At 41.9% G+C, this 18,105-nt stretch overlaps 1 protein-coding gene and 1 pseudogene across 1 annotated transcript in view; both read right to left on the bottom strand.

The window, feature by feature from the left end:
• Positions 1 to 18,105, bottom strand: part of LOC141419803 (uncharacterized) — a 632,676-nt gene that overhangs the window by 448,918 nt on the left and 165,653 nt on the right. The window lies entirely within an intron of this gene.
• LOC141419813 (heat shock transcription factor, Y-linked-like) lies at positions 5,084 to 10,494 on the bottom strand (annotated as a pseudogene).

Genomic DNA, 18,105 nt, shown 5'->3' with positions numbered 1-18,105 from the left:
ACTCTGGCTGGGTGTCAGTGGCTCACGGCTGTAATCCTACCTACTTGGGAAGCTGAGATTGGGAGAATTGAGGTTTGAGGCCAGCCTTGGCAAACAGTTCTCCAGAGCCCATCTCCAAAATAAAACAGCAAAATTGACCAGAGGTGTTACTCAAGTGGTAGAGAGCCTGCTTTGCAAGTGGGAAGCCGTGAGTTCAAATCCCAGTATCTCTCTCTCTCTCTCTCTGTCCCCCCAGCTCTAGCACGCACGGTCTCTCTCTGTCTCTCTCTCTCTCTCTCTCTCTCTCTCACAAACACACACACACGCACACACACACACACAGCGCGAGAGAGAATGAGAATGAAAGTCTTAGTAGAACAAACAACAGGGTTCAAAATTTCCTGCACTTTGATAAAGTGAGCTGTGTAGCTTAAGTAGCCTTCTAATCGGTTTAATGTGCAATTATGCAGCAGTGTTGGAACTACCTTCCCAGTCTATCTTTGGAGTAAAGCAAAGGTGATGACAGAACTTCCATGTCTTTAGAATTCTCCTGATGTTTTTGTCATATAAACGTACTTACGTGTAATTTAATGTCAGAATCAAGTCAGAAGATTACAGGAGTTCAGCAAATAGTTCATGTCTGAGATTTATGAGAACAGCCACCAGACAGTGTATGCATATTACTAGATTTGTAGCGATTAATAAGAGAAATAGGTATGTTCCAGAAGCGATTTCTGTTGAGGCTCAGGTGTGTGTATTCATGTGACACAGTCTGTCGTTTATGTAATAGGTGTCTTCAATGTTAACACCTTTTATTCGCCTTACTGCATAAGGAAAAAAAATAAGAAACTAGTGTTTCTTGCTTCATTTGTATAATGTTAATTGGCAGTGATTGCTTTAAAGGTAAGTAAATATAAGAATATTTCATCATTTTCACTTTTATATCATTATCTTCATTTTTTGTGTTGAAACTCATGTTCTGGCTTAAAGAAGTATTCCTTTGGCCCCTCCCCAGTACTGGGGATTGAATGTAAGGCGTCCTGCATGCCAGGTGAATGTTCTGCTACTCGAGTCACACCTCCAGCTCTTTTGTTTGTGTTTTGTTTTTGAGAAAGGGTCTCTGCCAGTTTCGCCTGGACACACCTCAAACTCTTGATCCTTCTGCCTTTGTCTCCCTGGGATTTCGGGTGTACTCCGTCACACCGGTTTCGTGTTTCATTTGACTTGATTGTTTTCTAAGGCGTGAGGTTTACATTGAGGTTCCTTTTTCTTTTTTGCCGGTGGCTCTCCATTTGTCAGAAGACCGTCTTTCCTCCATTGGGGTTGGTTTTGAATCTTGGCCAAAAATCACTCAGTGGTATTATATTTTTATTTTTAATTGCAGTTTTTACATTGTTTGTGGAAGTATAACTGATTTGTGTATTTGTCTGTTGATCCTGTGACCTTGTTGAGCTGACTCATTTGTTGAGTTTCTTGAGACTGTTTGAGATTTTGTAAGTAGGCAATTATGTTATCTGCAAGTAGATTCAGTTTTGTTTTTCCTTCCTGACATACATGTCATTTATTTATTTTCACAGTACTGGGGATCAAACCCAGGACTTGGTAGGCAAGCCCTCTACTGCTTGAACTGTGCCCCAGCCCTTTTGCTTTTACTTTGTTTTTTGAGATAGGGTCTTGCTAACTTTGCCCACTCTGACTTCACACTGGCATCCTTCAATCTGTGCCTCTACAGTAGCTGGGATTACAGGGACAAGGCACCTCTTCCAGCCTTTTTGTTTTGTTTCTTTTTTTTTTGAGATAGGGTTTTCCCTGCATTTCACAGGCTGGCCTCCAACTCATAGTGTGATCCCAGGCTGACTTCAGACTCCTGAACCTCCTGCTTCTTCCTTCTCCAGTGCTTGGATTACAGGTGTACGCCATCCAATCCAGCTCCATTTTGGGATTATCAGCTTTTTAAGGAGCACACCCTGTGTTCCATGAGGCAAAAAAGAAAACCCAGGGAATTCACTCACCTACTTCATTGTGAGTTGGGTCTTAGGTTCCCTCATTGGTTTACTTGTTCACTCGACCTTTCAGAGTCTTATGAGACACGTACAGGCATAGGTATATACATACACATACTATACACACACACACACACACACACACACGTATTTATATATAAATATGTGTACTGTGTATACCACAGATACATAGATAACAACATATATAAGTCATTTATGTATATTACATGTTTTTTTAGAGAACGTCTTGCTGTGCAGACCAGGTTGGGACACCACCAAGCCCAGTGTGTTATTGAGACTCTCCTATGACAAAGTACCTGACAGAAACAATTTACAGGAGGAAAGATTTATTTTGGCTCATGGCTTCAGAGATTTTGGCCCATGGTCACCTGGCCCCATTGTTGCATGTCTGAGGTGAGGCTGAAAGTATGGAGGGTGGGGGGAGATCAGGGCAGAGCCAAGCTTCGTGCCTCCTGTGGCTAGGAAGCAGAGAGAGAGTACCAGAGGGCAAGGGGGCTGGGACAGGATGCACGCTTCAAAGGCATGTTCTCAGAAACCTGTTGGCTGGTGCTGGGTATATTCAGGGAGTGTTCACTCTCCACCCACCACCTCCCCCACCCACCCCTTTACTGCCCCATCTCTGGAAACTCCCCACAGGCACACTCAGAAGTGTGTTTTACTAATCTCGTAGACGTCTCTCAGCCCAGTCGAGTTGGCCAACTTTATTCTTTTTCATTTACTTTACTCGTAACCTTACAGTATTTTATCCCACATTCTTAATCTAATTTGACGCTTGCATCATTTTTTTTTCTTGTCACACTGTTCACTATTTGTTCAACCTAATCTGTTCAGTTCCCCTTTTTCCTTTTCTTTTCCGTTCTCTTATATTGAAGCCAGGACCTCACATGTGCTGAATGGTTGCTCTGTCATAGCATAACACCTGTTTTTCATGACTAAGCTTCAACTTTGAAACACTCATTTATGACAACATTTAATAATGTTTATTGAGCCAAGTTAAATAAGGTTCTGAGAGCTAGAGATAATACATTAGTGTCATGTTGGCAGAAAATGTCTTGTGTCATGAGATGTCAGGACATCTACAGGAGGATTCCTTCTGTAGATCACTGATTCCAACTCTTTCCTTACGTGGGTATAGTTTGAACACATGTATTTTGGAAGGATGGTAGCAATAGGTGTTTTGGGAGTCCAAAAGCATACCCTGTTCCAACCCCAGCCATCCCAGATGGCTGAGTGAATGAATCTTGTTAGGGATTTGGTTCATAACACTGGAAGTGTTGTACAGTCTTTGCTATAGATGCTGCTTTTGTCAGCAAATATTTTTTTTTTTCCTTTTTGGCAGCACTGGGGTTTGAATTTGGGGCCTCAAGCTTGCTAGGTAGGCGCTCTTTACTGCTTGAGCCACTCCACCGGGCCTTCAGTGCTGCTGCTTAAAAGTTGTACAGGTGGTATCCACAAAGCTTTATAGCTGTGCTCTAGGTAAAGGACTGGTAAGTAGAGAGCAGGTTCTCTCAGGGAAAGGGTTTGCCAGCCACATCAGAAAATGGAAAAGACATTTTATTTTGGAAGAAGCACAGGAATAATCAGTACATATCAGTGAGCTGGTATAAAGACTCTGGTGGTACTGCTAGAAGTTTTACTGTGTACATCATTTGCAAATCAACTGACAACTAGTAAAGAGACCCTGGTAGTTGTTGCTTAAAGTGGTAAACAGGTGTTATGTTAGTTGCAGTAAGTTAAAAATCATTCCACCTCTATTGAACACTACTGTGACCTAGCGTTTTAAGAAAGATCATGGGGAAGAGCACAGATTAAAAAATAATAATTGAGTGCCATGAGATGTGTGTCATTTTGGGGAGTGCGAGCAGATTTTAGGGGGTTTAGGTCAGTATTCAGTAAACGTTGAAAAGGGATTTGTGAATGTGGAAGGCCCTGTCCTAGGTCAGTACTGGGTGTCCAAGACAGACAAGGAAACCAACACGGTAGACCAAAAACACCTCCTAGAAGAAGTGGTATCTGTCTTGAGAAGGGTAAAGTAGTACTTAAGTAGGTGTTAGCGTTTGAATATGAAACGTTCTCAACAGGCCTCTATGTTGTACACTGGTGACGCTCTTTTCGGTGATGGTAGAAACTTAGGGAGGGTGGGTCTAGATGGAGGAAGGAGGTCACTAGGCTCACCTCCTTGGCGGCTGTATCTTGTCCTGGGTTCCTCTTTCTCACCCTCTGCTTCCTGTCCACTTTTAGGTGAAGAAGCCTCTGCCACATGCCCCTGCTCCCATGATGCTGTGCCTCACCACAGGTCCAGAAACAGCAGCGCCACAGTGATGGACTGAATCCCCTGGAAGTGTGAGCCAAAATGAACCCTTCCTTCTCAGTGCTGTTCTCTTAGGTACTGTGGTTGTCCTGACACAACGTCCTAACTAATACAGTGGGCAAAGGAGAGAGGGCGTTTAACCCCAGGGAGGAAACAGACAAAAGTCACAAGATGGGAATGGGTGTGCTAGAAGGAGTTTGCCTGAATGTAGCTCCAGATGAGCAGTGGTGGAACAGATAGACAAGCTGCAAAGTACAGAGATGCCAGATCTTGACGGAATTTGTTAGCCATGTGAGGATCTTGGCTCAGAACCTAAACAGTGTTAAATGCAGGCACAAGGAATTAACTTTGTCCTGGGATGGAGCAGGGTACCAATATGATAAAAGAGTGCATTAGAAAACATGAAAGGTCATCTCTGGTGAAAGGAACTGAAAGGCACAAACCAGCTGGAATGCCTCATTCCAAAGAAACTGGCCCTTGTTACTACCAGTTGTTAAAATTCTCTTCCTGATTTATACCCTCCTTAGTCCCTTGTCAGACTAGTTTATATCTCTAATTTTCCTCGCTGCAGTTTTCTTTGCTCTCATTATTTCTTTATTTTAAAAAATAGCTCTACTTAGTTAGACGGGTGTGTGACCCATTTCCTGTCAAATGACTAAGAAGATCATATGTTAAAGGATGAATAGTACAGTGGTCTGCATTGAAATAAAACACCATCTTACTCTTGAATTTTCTGAAAAATAAGGAAAGAGAAGCCACAATGGTGGACATATAGTTTTATTGTTCACATAAGAGAATTACAGGCACATTTTACGTATTTGTCAGCCGAAATTCATCCTGCAAAATCTGCTACTCGCTTGCTAGACTGTTGTTAGGAAGATGTTGCTGTAATGAAGATGTTTGATCTTCATATTTATCAGTTGAATTTGAATGTGAGGCAGCAGATGTATCAGTTATTGTGAGCACTGGGTACCGTGGGTTGCCTGCTGTTAGCTGGTTAGACTCGGAAACCTCACTGGTTGATAGGTCAGGATATCTAATTGGGAAAGTAGAAGGCACCATCATTAGTCCAGAAAACATGTTCTCTAAGTTAGGTAGGATGTAGTATTTAGAAGAAGAAGTTGTAACGAAATTCAAATTCACAATGTGGGCACTTGCCTGAGTATATAGCTGCCCAGTGAGTGCCTATGAAAAGAGGTGAACGATTGAAAATTGGATGCTGATCTGTGACACTTTGTTCTGATGGTTTAGCTGAAATTGATGGAGGAGAAAAGTCACTTGTCCTTAGGTCGGTTGTGTTAGCAATTCTGTGACTGGTAGAAGGCTTCTTTATCAGAGGCACACTGAAATTTGTAGAGGTTGAAAATAAACTTTCTCTACTAGCTTCATCAGCTAAACCAGAATTATGGTTATCCGCATTTCCCCCTGCTCTTAGGTGCTTCTTGTGGGGATCTGGAACTAATGGAGCAGTTACTGGAGAAGTATTTTTAATCCCAACTCTTCGTTTCATTCTTACTAAAAGCTGGGGACAGCCTCGTTTAAAATTTGGGTTACGATAGAACTGTAACTGAAACCAAAGGACAATGTTACTTAGTGACATTTTATAACCAAGAGACAGTAACAAGCCTACTGTATGAAATCACAGATTTTAGTTTCAGCCCATGCAGTGAATCTCATTAACCTACTTGAACCTCTTAGTATGTACTTACTGGGAAACCGGCATTCAAATATGATCGTTCTTCAAGTGACTATACATGCTGTATATTTGTAGTACAGTCAGTACAACTGTTACTGAATCCCTTTATCCAGAGTTCACTGGTTAGGGTCAAATTTGCTAGCAAAATCTCTTAAAACCCTAAATGTTTAATGCTCAGTGTGTCCTTAGTTTGCAAATTAATTTGAAAAAGTTGATTTTAACATTAATATCATATACTTTCCAAATTTGGTGTTACTCCATGTAATAACACATGAATTGACGTACAAAATAAAATCACATAATTAGTACATAATTAGTAAGTGAGGAAATGTAAATGAATACCTTGTTTAAGGTAGAGACTTCTTTTTCTTCTGCCAGGAAGTCGGCTAGAGAAGCAGATCTTTGAAAATTTTTCCGCATTTTACTAAATCCATAAAGATTAAGCTGTCGAACAAAACTTTTCATAATGTCAGTTTCAAATATTCTGAAAGGAGCCTTTCTTTCCAAAATTTCTTTCTTAAAGAGTTCCTCGTTAATCACTATAGAAGTGCCATCTTCATCCCACCAAATAGACTTAAATTTGTCACTGTGTACTATTTTCCAAAGTTTTTTGGGAAAAGTCAGGGAAAGAAAGTCATTGTCGTCATTTGGTTCAGAGACACAAAAAGTGAGACGTGGTCTTTTTATCAGGGAACCCTGAGACAGAGCCTGAAAAGCCTTTTCCTCAATAATAGACCTTAAATCTGAGTCCTCAGTGGATGTGTGACCACACAATGAAGATGTGACGGGGGTCTCTGAACCAGTGGACTCATCCTTGGGAGAACCATCTGGAGGTTCTAAAGATACCTGTGCCATCTCAAGTAAATTTTTCCTTAGCTACGCTTATCTGCATGGTTTTGAACACTGCAGCTTCACAAATGCTGCGCCAGTAGATCTGCACAGACTCACCTAATCCATCATAATGGTTCCCAAGCTGAGCAGCTATGACATCATAAGATGACTTCTGTCTCCTAGCAATTAATGTCTAACATTCAGCCTAGTAGTTCCTTCCCACTGTGAAATCAATCCACTTAAAGTAAAATATAGACTGGTGACTTAACATGGTGTGTAAGAAAGATATTTTCAGTATCTCTTTCCCACAGAATCTTTCTGATGAGTCAGTCAGTCTCTCCAGTCTTTTCAGTCCCTCAAATGTAAGTTATTTTCTCCCTTGCATACACTCTTAGTAGGCTGGGGTGAGGAACACAGGGTCAGACTATTGAACGATACCAGGAAAACGAAACAAAACAAAAACAGTGAAATGCATGATTTAAAAAGCTCTGTTACTGTGGTGCACAGGCCTCTCCTCCCAGCTTTGCTGGAGAGCAGAGGCTATGCCTGAGGCTGGTGCCAGGAAAAGGTGCAAAATGCTGTCTGAAAAACTAAAAGCAAAAAGGGCTGGGGTGAGCGGGGGGAGGCGGTGTGTGTGTGGCTTAAGTGATAGAGCACTTGCCTTGACTTAAGTCCCCAGTACCTGCAAAAGAGAAGAAGGAAAGGAAAAACACCATCAGTCTGAAACTGCAATCTGTGCAGAGGCTGCATAATATGGTGGGTCATAGAGCTAGAGAGCAGGTCAGTGGTTTCCTGACTTCCGGGGTCGGAGAAAACAAAATTTTAATGGGTAGGGGTTTTTAACTGGGTGATGGAGATATTTAAGAATTGCAGAGTGGTGATGACTGTGCATCATTGTGAATATACTAAATGCCACTAAATCGCACACTTTAAAATGGGTAATTTTTATATTACGTGAGTTTTACCTTAAAATTTTAGGGAGCTGAGGGGCTGGCCGTGTTGGTTCTTGCCTGTAATCCCCGCTGTTTGGGAGTTGGAGATTGGCCGGAACCTGATTTGAGGCCTGCCTGGGCAAAGTTGCTAGCAAGAGCCTCACCTCGACAGATAAACCAGGCGTGGTGGTATCCACCTGTTACCCCACAGGTAGGAGGATTGCAGTCCAGGCCGGCTCAGGCAAAAGCCTGAGACCCCCCTGTGAAAAACAACTAAAGCCTGAAGGGCTGGGGGTAGGACTCAAGTGGTAGAGCTCCTGCCTAGCAAGGGCGAGGTTCTGACTTCAATTTCCAGTACTGCCTCCACCCCCAAACTTCAGGTACTGGGCCTAGGGTTTATAGCTTAATGGTAGAGAGCTTGCGTATTATGTGCAAGGCCCTGAGTTCAGTCTCTTACCCCTGCAGACAACCTCAACGACAATAACAAAAATCCCCTGAAAGAAAGACAAAATCGTTTATAGTTAAAACAAAGCAGAATTAGTTTGCAGAATAAAAGTCCAATAGAGAGGGATATGTTTGACAGAGAACAGTAGAATGTTCTTTAGATTCTAGACAGGAATCGAGTCCAGCTGGGACCTGTACTTGGAGGTAGAAGTCCTAGATTCAAATCCCAGGCCACATTGTGAGGCTCCTGTGACCTGTAAGGAGTAGTTTAAGCATTTGTTTCCTGTCTTCTTCTGAGGTTGTATTCTGGTTGCTCTCCCTTGCTGTTTCCTCCTGCCCTAATCCCTTCTCTGCTTTCACTGTGCCCGAGTGTGTCTGATCTCTAAATTTATCATCCAGGCTCCCTGAGCAGTTAAGATGGGCCAGTGGGAAGCATTAGCAGATCAGAAGGTAATGGGAAAGAGGAACAAGGCCTATTTTCTCTCTCCTTGAACTCAACCTTGCGCATAGTCCCTCCTGGACAGATGCAGTTCTCACAGATTCAGAAGTATTTCCTAGGTGTTGTTGAGAGCTCCTCAGTATTGCTGTTCTCTTGAGTCCCTCACCATCCCTTCCTGTTTTCCTTAACCCTCTGCACCTCTGTACCAGCTTCACTAGGGTCTGATCTTTGAACCCAGTATGCTGATGATTATTCCTGCTGAGATCCAACTGGTAATTGATTATGCATTGATTCTGATAATTATATGTGCAATATTATATGTGCATTTTATAGTTTTCAAGGCAGTAACTACGTGTAGATTCTTACTGTATTTAATTGGATGCCTTTAAGACAATAAACTTTATTGTGTGTCGTTAAGGTATACAGTCTGAAGGATGATATGAGGTACATTGTGGATGGTTTTGTGATGCATAATACTAACATCCAGTATTGCACGTAGTTGCATCAGCACACGGTTGCTGGTTTCTTTTTTAGCAAGGTCAACTAAAAATCTGGTCATCATGAATCCCAAATGCACAGCAGATTTATTTTCTGTAGTCCTGAGGGTACACATCACTTGTCTCATCCTTTGATTGGTGATTGTTTCCTTTGCTGTGCAGATACTTGTTCTGGTGTAGTTGCAGTAAGTTTATTTTTGCTTTACAGCCTGAACTTTTGGTATGATACCCAAGAGACATTGCCAAGGCCAGCGTCAAGGAAATTTTCCCCTGTGTTTGCTTCTAGTAGTGTTTTTGGTTTTCGGCTGTTACCGTTACTTTTAGGTGTATCTGGTTAGTTTTGTTTTGTTTTGTCTTTTGCAGTTACTGGGGTTGAACTCAAGAGACTCAGGCTTGCGGAGCGAGGGCTCTGCCTCCTGAACCACTCTGTTTTCTTTGTTGTGTTTGGGGTAGGGTCTGTTTTCATTGGTTTGGCATGTGGAAATCCGGTTTTTCCAAGAACATTTATTGGAACTGTACATTCTTCATTGGTTCTTTTTTGAGGGGTTTGAACTAAGGGCTTGCACGTGCTGGGCAGGTGCTACTACTAAGAGCCAACTTCCCAGCCATTATTACTTGTGTTAGTTTTTTCAAGTTTTCAAGTAGGGTTTCCTGTTTTTGCCTTGGGCTGGCGTCAGACCACGATGCTCCTACCTATACCTTCCCACGTAGTCGGGATTATAGGGGTTTGCCACCATGCCTGGTTTATTGGTGGGTAAGGCACAAGGCTGAGGTGCGATCTTCTTGAGGTCTGGCTTCTGGGTAGCTGGTTCATCAACTCTTGTGGGTGCCATTATCAAAAAGCAGTTGACCCGGTATGTTTTGGATTGATTTATGGGTTCCCTTTTCTGTTTGTATTTTGTGTTACCGAGTTGAACATGCTTTATACGTTCCCGGCTCTCATGGGTTCACCAATATCCCTTTTGAATTTTATTCTTTCCTGGTTTCTTGTGTTTGTGGAGACTGTGTGAAACACTCACTAATTGTCTTCTGCAGTGTAGGTTTGTGTACATGAACTTCTTTAGCTTATCCTTTCTCCTGGAAGGTTTTTGTTTCTCCATCAAAATTGAAGGATAGCATTGCGGGATATAATATTCTTTAGTTTGCCGTAATTCTCTCTCAGAGCACGACATACTATTTCATGATTTCCCAGCTTTTAGGGTTTGTGCTGACAGCTTTGAGGTGATTGTTACATATTTATGTTTGTATGCAAGCTGCCATTTTTCCTTTGCAGCTTTCTTTCTGTATGCTTTCTTTGTTCTTCAGTCTTGGCATTTTAATTATATGATGTGAAGTTGTTGTTTTCTGGTCATGAGGGACTTTGTCTATATTATTATCTAGATTTGGGATATTTTCTGCTATGATTTTTTTTTTTCCCCCTTGGTGATAAAGTCCTCCGTCTCTGATATTCTTTCTTCTGCTTGGTCTTGTCTGGTAATATTACGGCTCATACTGTGTTTTATTTGATTTATGGAGGGCTTCATTTCTAACATTTCTACTTATGTTTTTGGTTTTCTTTCCCCTACCCCCCCCCTTTTTTTTTCCTTCTTTTTAATTTGCATTACCTTGCTGAATTTCTCATCCATGTTGCCAACTTTCTTGTCTAGGTCTTAAATTCATTTGCTAACTTCATTTATCTGTTTATTTGAATAATTTTTAACAGTAGACTTCTGACTTACCTATCTGTTATTTCATGCAGTTTATTGCCCTTGGATTTAGTGGTTGAGTTGTTGAGTGGTTTGGGCTTAGTTTTTTGTATTTAAATTTCTGTGCTGTGGTTTACTCATCTGTTGGCCTGGGTTTCTCTTGTACTTCCTCAGTTAGGTAGGGGAACCTACTGCAGTAACAAGGTCAACAATTCAGATTTTTCTTGTTTCTTTTGTTTTTTTGCAGTTCTGGGGTTTGAAGTCAGGGCCTCACACTTGCTTGGCAGGCGCTTTACCACTTGAGCCACTCAACCAGCATAAACCAGATACTGTAGTAAGCAAGAAACAATTGGGAACCCTTACCTAGGTTGTATGCAAACAAAACTCTGGTTCCTAAGGGATGATCTGGGATCTTAACACTGGTTGAACATGGAAGAATTGGGAATTGAGTAATGTAAGGGATGGAGGTGGGAAAAGGAGAGAAGTACAAAAATAGGGATGGGGAATTAGGTATAGGAAATAATGGTATGATGAGCACAGTATGGTTATAACAGAAATAAAGAATGGTTTGGAAATAAGGGAAAAAACAAACACAGCAAAAAAAAAAAAAGTGAAACTTAATAAGAAAAAATTGTGACAGAAGACAAATTTTTTTTTTTTAAAGGAACAAAACAAATTTTGCTTTAAAGGTTACATTTCTCACCGAAGAGAAGTTGTGATAGTGCTTGGATTATGTCTCAGTGTCCAGCATTCCAGCATTGTCCTTCAGTCTTTGGTTCACAAACATCTGTCCCTATTGTGGTTAGAGGTGTTCCTCTAGCTAGTGATTTGCACTCTGAAGGCTCTCTTGGTATAGATGCTATGGGAACAGGTTCAGACGGGTGGGGTTTCACTTCTGGAGGCTTCTGGCCTGCCAGGCAGGTTTTTCCAGGACAGAGGTTTTTCCAGGAAAGAGGTTTTTCCTGTAGCTTCAGGTGCCAGCAGAGTTTCACAACCTGGTTGGAACAGGGAGGGAGGGGGGGATCACCTAGGGGCTCCTGGGTGGCACACTCTAGGGCAATCAATTCTCTTTAACAAAGCATTTTGCTGTTGAATAGTCCAGAGGTCTGAGTGGATATGGCTCTCATTTGTGAGTGGGGTTGTACCCAACAGGTAGCAGTGGAGTGACATACTCTGCCTAAGATTCATGCTACCCACTCTGCTCCGACGTTCACCACTGGAGCCCTTCAGTTGCGCGGAGCACACAGCTCTCACCTGCCTCACTCACATAGCTTAGTGTCTGTGAAGAATCTAAATCCCTGGCAGGTGGTTGTGTTCACACGGGTCTCAGCTGGTGGCTGTCTCTGGTTCCCTTTCTCACCCTAGGAGGGTTGAGTTGGACTTTGGACATTATGGAGATTTTCTCTGATGCATGTGATTTTTGTTACTTTTGTTACCGGCAATCTGGGGGTGGCGTCAGGCTCTTGTCTGGAATTGGGATTGATCGGAGAAAAAAGGGAGTGTGGGGCAAAGGAGGGTTGAACGTGAAAGTAACTCCTGCAGGAGACAAATGGTCGTCTGGACCTGCACAGCCGGAGAGTACGGTCCTGTGGGATCTTACTTGGCTTTTATGTGGTTTGCGCCAGGCTGGTGGGAGAAACCTGGGCGGTTCTGTGGGTGGTGTTAGGGTGATTAGCAGATTTGATTGACAGCCAGATGCTGTAGCACTGATTTCTGACTGCGCATGCCCCTCCCCGTAATTCACTCTTAAGTGTATATACATGAGAGGCAAATAATATTCGTGCAGTCGTAAGTAGGGAAAAACACTTAAAAGGTTAGGAAGGGTGCCAGGTGGGCTACAGCGAGCGGCACGTGCCTTCAGAACTAGTTTGAGCCGGCTACTCCCCTTCTCCACTTTGCAGGATGCAGACGCAGGGGTCCACAAGAACTGAAGCGTTAACCACGAAAGGGGGGGCATTTCTAAGGGGTTGGGGTTCAGGGGGTGGATCCGTGCCAAACCTTCACCTTCAAAACCTGCCAGTCTTCACCTTACAACCCTGTGTGCTTTGTTCCGAAGCGCTTCCTCTCTCCAGAATATAGTCTCTCCTTAATTACCTTGACTTGTCTCCTTCTTGGAGTGAAAAGAGCAGATAGTTGCGTCGTACCTACCAACCTTAACCTCTTAACAATACCTGGCTTACTGACTGAGATGATGGTTCCATTAACACTTTTTTTTTTGGCCTGAGGTGTCCTCAAAATCATGATCCTCTTCATCTCTGCCTCAGAAGTAGTCAAGATTACATGCATGAGCCACTATGCCCAGCTACTTCCTATCTTTTTAATGGCCATGGGATCTCTGTAGTGGCATCTTTCATTTCTAGTATTAATCAGCCCCATCTTTTCAAATGACTAGGTTTTTGTTTTACCGACTTTCTGTGCTGATTTTTTTTTAAATTAGTTTGACTTGTGTCCTAATTGACATTTATTAGGACTTGATTTACTCCTTTAGAAGTGTTTCTAAGGTTAGAATCTTAGGTTGTTGGTTTTAATAATTTCGTATTTAATATATGTACTTGATGCTATAAATTTCCCTGTAAGCACCACTTCCTACAAATTTTGATAAATTAGGTTTTATTTTGATCAAAATATTTATTTTCTCTTGACATTTCTTCTTTGATTTATGTACTATTCACAAGTGTGTTGTTCAGTCTTTACATAGTTTGAGCCTTTTAAGGTTTCAGTTAGTGATTTCTGGTTTAATCTTTCTGTGGTGTGAGTGTGGATGTTCATAATATCTGTTGCTTTAAATTTACTAATGAATGTTTTATGGCCCAGAAGTGGTCTTTCTTGGTGAATGTTGCATGTGTGCTTGAAAGAATATGTACTGGACTGGTGTTGAATGAAGTAATTTACCAGTATTAATTATATGCAGTTGGTTGATGGTGGTGGTGTGTTCAACCCTAATTTTCTGTCTGCTGGAGCTATTCATTTCTGATAAAAAGAGATATTGAAGTAGCCACCTATAATAGCAGCTTCATCTATTTCTTCTTGCATTTCTACCAGTTTTGCTTCATGGTTGCCTCAAACTCTGTTGTGTGGCACAGCAATGTCAGAATTCTTAGAAGTACTTGGATAATTGCTTTTATACAATGCCCCCCTCTATAACTTTTACAATTTTGCTTTGCTTGAAATCTCCTCAGTGTGAAATTAATAGAGCTACCCTGCCTTTCTTCAGCTTGTGTCAGCACGGTGAGCTTTTTCCATTGTTTTATCGTTGATCTGCACATATGAAGTGTATGTAAAGTCCTTTGTGTAGACCATGCAGAGTGCAGTCTGTTTTCTAGCCAGAAAATCTTTGACTTTTTGGTTTGTTTTTGTTGTTGGCGGTACTGGGGTTTGAACTCAAGGTGCTCTACCAGTTGAGTCACTCCGGCAGCATATTTTGAGCACGGACACTTAAAGTGATATAAAGTGATACACGTGGATTAATTTCTACCTTATTTGTTACTGTGTTTTGTTGGCTTGGTAACCTTGTCTTGAGTCCCTATTTTTGTCTTCTGCTCCTTTAACCTTTTTGTTTTACTGGGGTGTATTGCGTATGACACCATATTTCTCTGTTTTGCAGAAATTATACTTCTTTGAAAAACTTTTCAAAGTGGTTGCCTGAAATTTGAAATACACATATACAACTAATCTAAGTTCACTTTTAAATGTACTATACCACTTCAAAAGTATAGTGCAAGTGCCTAACGTAGCAAAATATTTCTGATTCCTCCTTCCTGTCCCTTGTGTCACTTTCATTTATTTCACTTGCACATAACTGTGATCATTGAATATATTCTTATTATTATTAGTTTAGGTAAATTTCTTAAATCAGTTAAGTTATTTTTTTCCCTTCTCTCTGACAAGTGTCTTTTTAGCATTTCTTGCCCAGTGTCTGGTTAGAATTCCTTTTAATTTGTAAATTAAAGGTAGAAGATTATCATCCTTGTACTTCTGCTTCCCTTTGAAAGGACAATTGACAAGATGTAAGTTGTAGTTTAGTGTGTATTTGCTCTCTTGGCACATTTATTATATTGCTCCTGGGTCTTCTTGCTTGTGTGATTCCTGAGAATAAGACATAGATGCTTTTTTATAGGCAAAGTGTTTTTATGCCTTGCATTAAGGTTTTTTTCTCCTGTTTGTTTTGAATGTATTTCCAGGTACAGTTTCCTCATTTCTTTTGGCAGCTGTTATGCCAAGGTCTCTACCCATCCTGATCTGTGACTGGGTTTCTGATCATTGAAATTCTCTCTGCAAACCTTGTGTGTGTGTACTTTCTGTTCCTTCTTCTATTACCGTTACAGGATTTTGCTCTCTGTGTAATTGTCTTATACTTCTCAGATATTCATTCTGCTTTTTTAAAGTTTTGCACTCTTTATTTGGAGGGAGGAGACAGGGTCATGCTATGATCAGACTGGCCTTGAACTCACTGTGAAGCCCCAGCTGGCCTTGAACTTGTGCTTCTCCTGCCCCAGCATTGTTTGTTTGGTAGGACTGGTGTTTGAAGTCAGGGCTTCACGCTGGCAAAGTAGGCCCTCTACCACTTGAGCCATACTTTCTGTCTGTTTTGCTCTGGTTATTTTGGAGATGAGCTCTCTTGCCAGGGCTGCCCTCAAACAGTGACCCTCCCAATCTCAGCCTTCCGAGTAGGCAGGATCACAGGCATGAGCCACCACTGATCAGTTTCTTTCCCTTTCCTCTCCACACTTTCCCAATCCCTTTTTCTCCTTCCACAGACCTAACAGTGCCGTCTTTTATTTCGTTTCACTTTTGCTAAAAATTCACATGTCAGAGGAAACATGTGGTAACTATTCTCCAGTGTGGCTTCTATGAGCTAACATGATGTTCTGCAGTTCCATGCACTTTCCCCCAGTGACATAATTTCTTTCTTCCTTATGGCTGAATAATACGTCTCCGTGTACTTACATACCATGTGGTTTTTGACCCACTTTGAGTCAATTTTTGCACAGGGTGAGAGACAGAATTCTAGTTTCAGTCTTCTACATGTGTGTGTATTCACTTTTCCCAGGACCACTTCCTAAAGAGGCCCTTTCCTCCCAGTGTATGTCATGGCTACACGCTGCAGCTGCATGTATGTACTTCTGGATCTTCTATTCCATTGGTTTGTCTGTTTTTGTACAAGTACCATGCTCTGGATTATAGTTTCAAGTCAGGAATTGGGATAGCTCTTGCAGGGGCTGTTTGTGCATAGTACTGCTTTAGCTCCTCAGCGTCTCAGTCTCATATTTCCAGATGAATTTTGGGATTGTTTTCTATTTCTGTGAAGAATGTCACTAGAATTTTGATGGGGATTGCATTGAGTCTCTAGAATATATTTAGTAATGTTGTTACCAGGGCCTGGGAGTCATGTTAGGCTCTTATATGGAGTCATAAAAAAGAATTAATCCAAGAGATAAGGAGTGTGGGGCAAAACAGCAAAGTTTATTGAAAGCAGAAGGTGAAAGTAATGCTATGAAGGGAGAACAGATCAAGAGCACTGTGGTCGGGGATCTGTCTGGCTTTTTTTTTTTTTTTTTTTTTGCGGCACTGGTGTTTGAGCTTGGGGCCTATACCTTGAGCCACTCCACCAAGCCCTTTGTGTGTGTGTGTGTGTGTGTCTGTGTGTCTGTGTGTCTGTGTGTCTCTGTGTGTCTGTGTGTCTTTTTTCCAAGACAGGGTCTTGAGAACCATTTGCCCCAGCTGGCTTTACCTTGAGCCACTCCACCAAGCCCTTTGTGTGTGTGTGTGTGTGTCTGTGTGTGTGTGTGTGTCTCTGTGTGTTTTTTCCAAGACAGGGTCTTGAGAACCATTTGCCCCAGCTGGCTTTACCTTGAGCCACTCCACCAAGCCCTTTGTGTGTGTGTGTGTGTGTGTCTGTGTGTGTTTTTTCCAAGACAGGGTCTTGAGAACCATTTGCCCCAGCTGGCTTTACCTTGAGCCACTCCACCAAGCCCTTTGTGTGTGTGTGTGTGTGTGTGTGTGTCTGTGTGTCTGTGTGTGTATGTGTGTCTGTGTGTGTTTTTTCCAAGACAGGGTCTTGAGAACCATTTGCCCCAGCTGGCTTTACCTTGAGCCACTCCACCAAGCCCTTTGTGTGTGTGTGTGTGTGTGTGTCTGTGTGTGTTTTTTCCAAGACAGGGTCTTGAGAACCATTTGCCCCAGCTGGCTTTACCTTGAGCCACTCCACCAAGCCCTGTGTGTCTGTGTGTCTGTGTGTGTTTTTTCCAAGACAGGGTCTTGAGAACCATTTGCCCCAGCTGGCTTTGAACCTCAATTTTCCTGATCTCTGCCTCCTGAGTAGCTAGGATTATAGCTGTGAGCCAATGGTGCTTGGCTACTCTCTGGCTTCTACTTGGTTCAGATCAGGCTGGCAGGAGAAACCTGGGTGGAATTAAGGTAATTAGCAGATTTGTTTGACAGCCAAATGTTACAGTAACTAACTTCTGTCTGCACATGTCCCTCACCATAATTCACTTCTGTTATAAGTGTATGCATGAGATAGAAGTAATATTCATGAAGCCTTACGTAGGAAAAACACTTCAAAGGTTACCTGCCTTCACTCTGCACCCCTTCCCCACTTTGTATGATGCAGGGGACAAGAACTGAAGTGTTAACCATGAAAGTGTGACCTGTGGGTCATCTGGGCGAGGTTTGGATCTTATCTCCCCTGCCAGTCTTCATAGTAAACCTGTATTCCTTGGACTGTTACATCAGTATGGCTGTTTACACTTTAGAAATTCTGCCAGTCCATGAATGTGAGAGGTCTTTTGATTCTCTAGTATCTTCTTCAGTTTCTATGTTTGGTGCTTCGTACTTGGCCTTGTAGTGATCTTTGATAATGTTTTTAAGTTTATGCCTAGGCATAAACATGCATAAATGTATGTATGCATTTACTTATTTATGGTTATTAGGAATTGTACTGTTTTCATGACTTGTTTTTCAGTGATTCATTATTGATGTGTAAGCTAATTTTTCTAATTTGATTTTGGATGCTGTCACTTTGCTGACCCTTTCAGATCTAAGGGTCTTCTGATGGAGTCTTTAGTACCTTTTAGTTATGGGATCTTGTCACCTGCAAATAGCTATAATTTGACCTTTTCTCCTGTTTGTACCCTTTTATTTCTTTCAATTTACCCTATTTCCTTCACTCCTGTTTTTTGGTGGAACTGGGGTTTGAACTCAGGGCTTTGAGGTTGCAAAGCAGACACTCTAATGTGTGAGCCACACCTCCGGTCCATTTTGCTCT

This window comes from Castor canadensis, chromosome X (assembly GCF_047511655.1).
Source record: "Castor canadensis chromosome X, mCasCan1.hap1v2, whole genome shotgun sequence".
In the NCBI taxonomy this organism is placed as follows: Eukaryota; Metazoa; Chordata; class Mammalia; order Rodentia; family Castoridae; genus Castor; species Castor canadensis.
The sequence above is the reverse complement of the archived record's forward strand: the minus strand, read 5'-3'. Positions and strand labels throughout refer to the sequence as shown.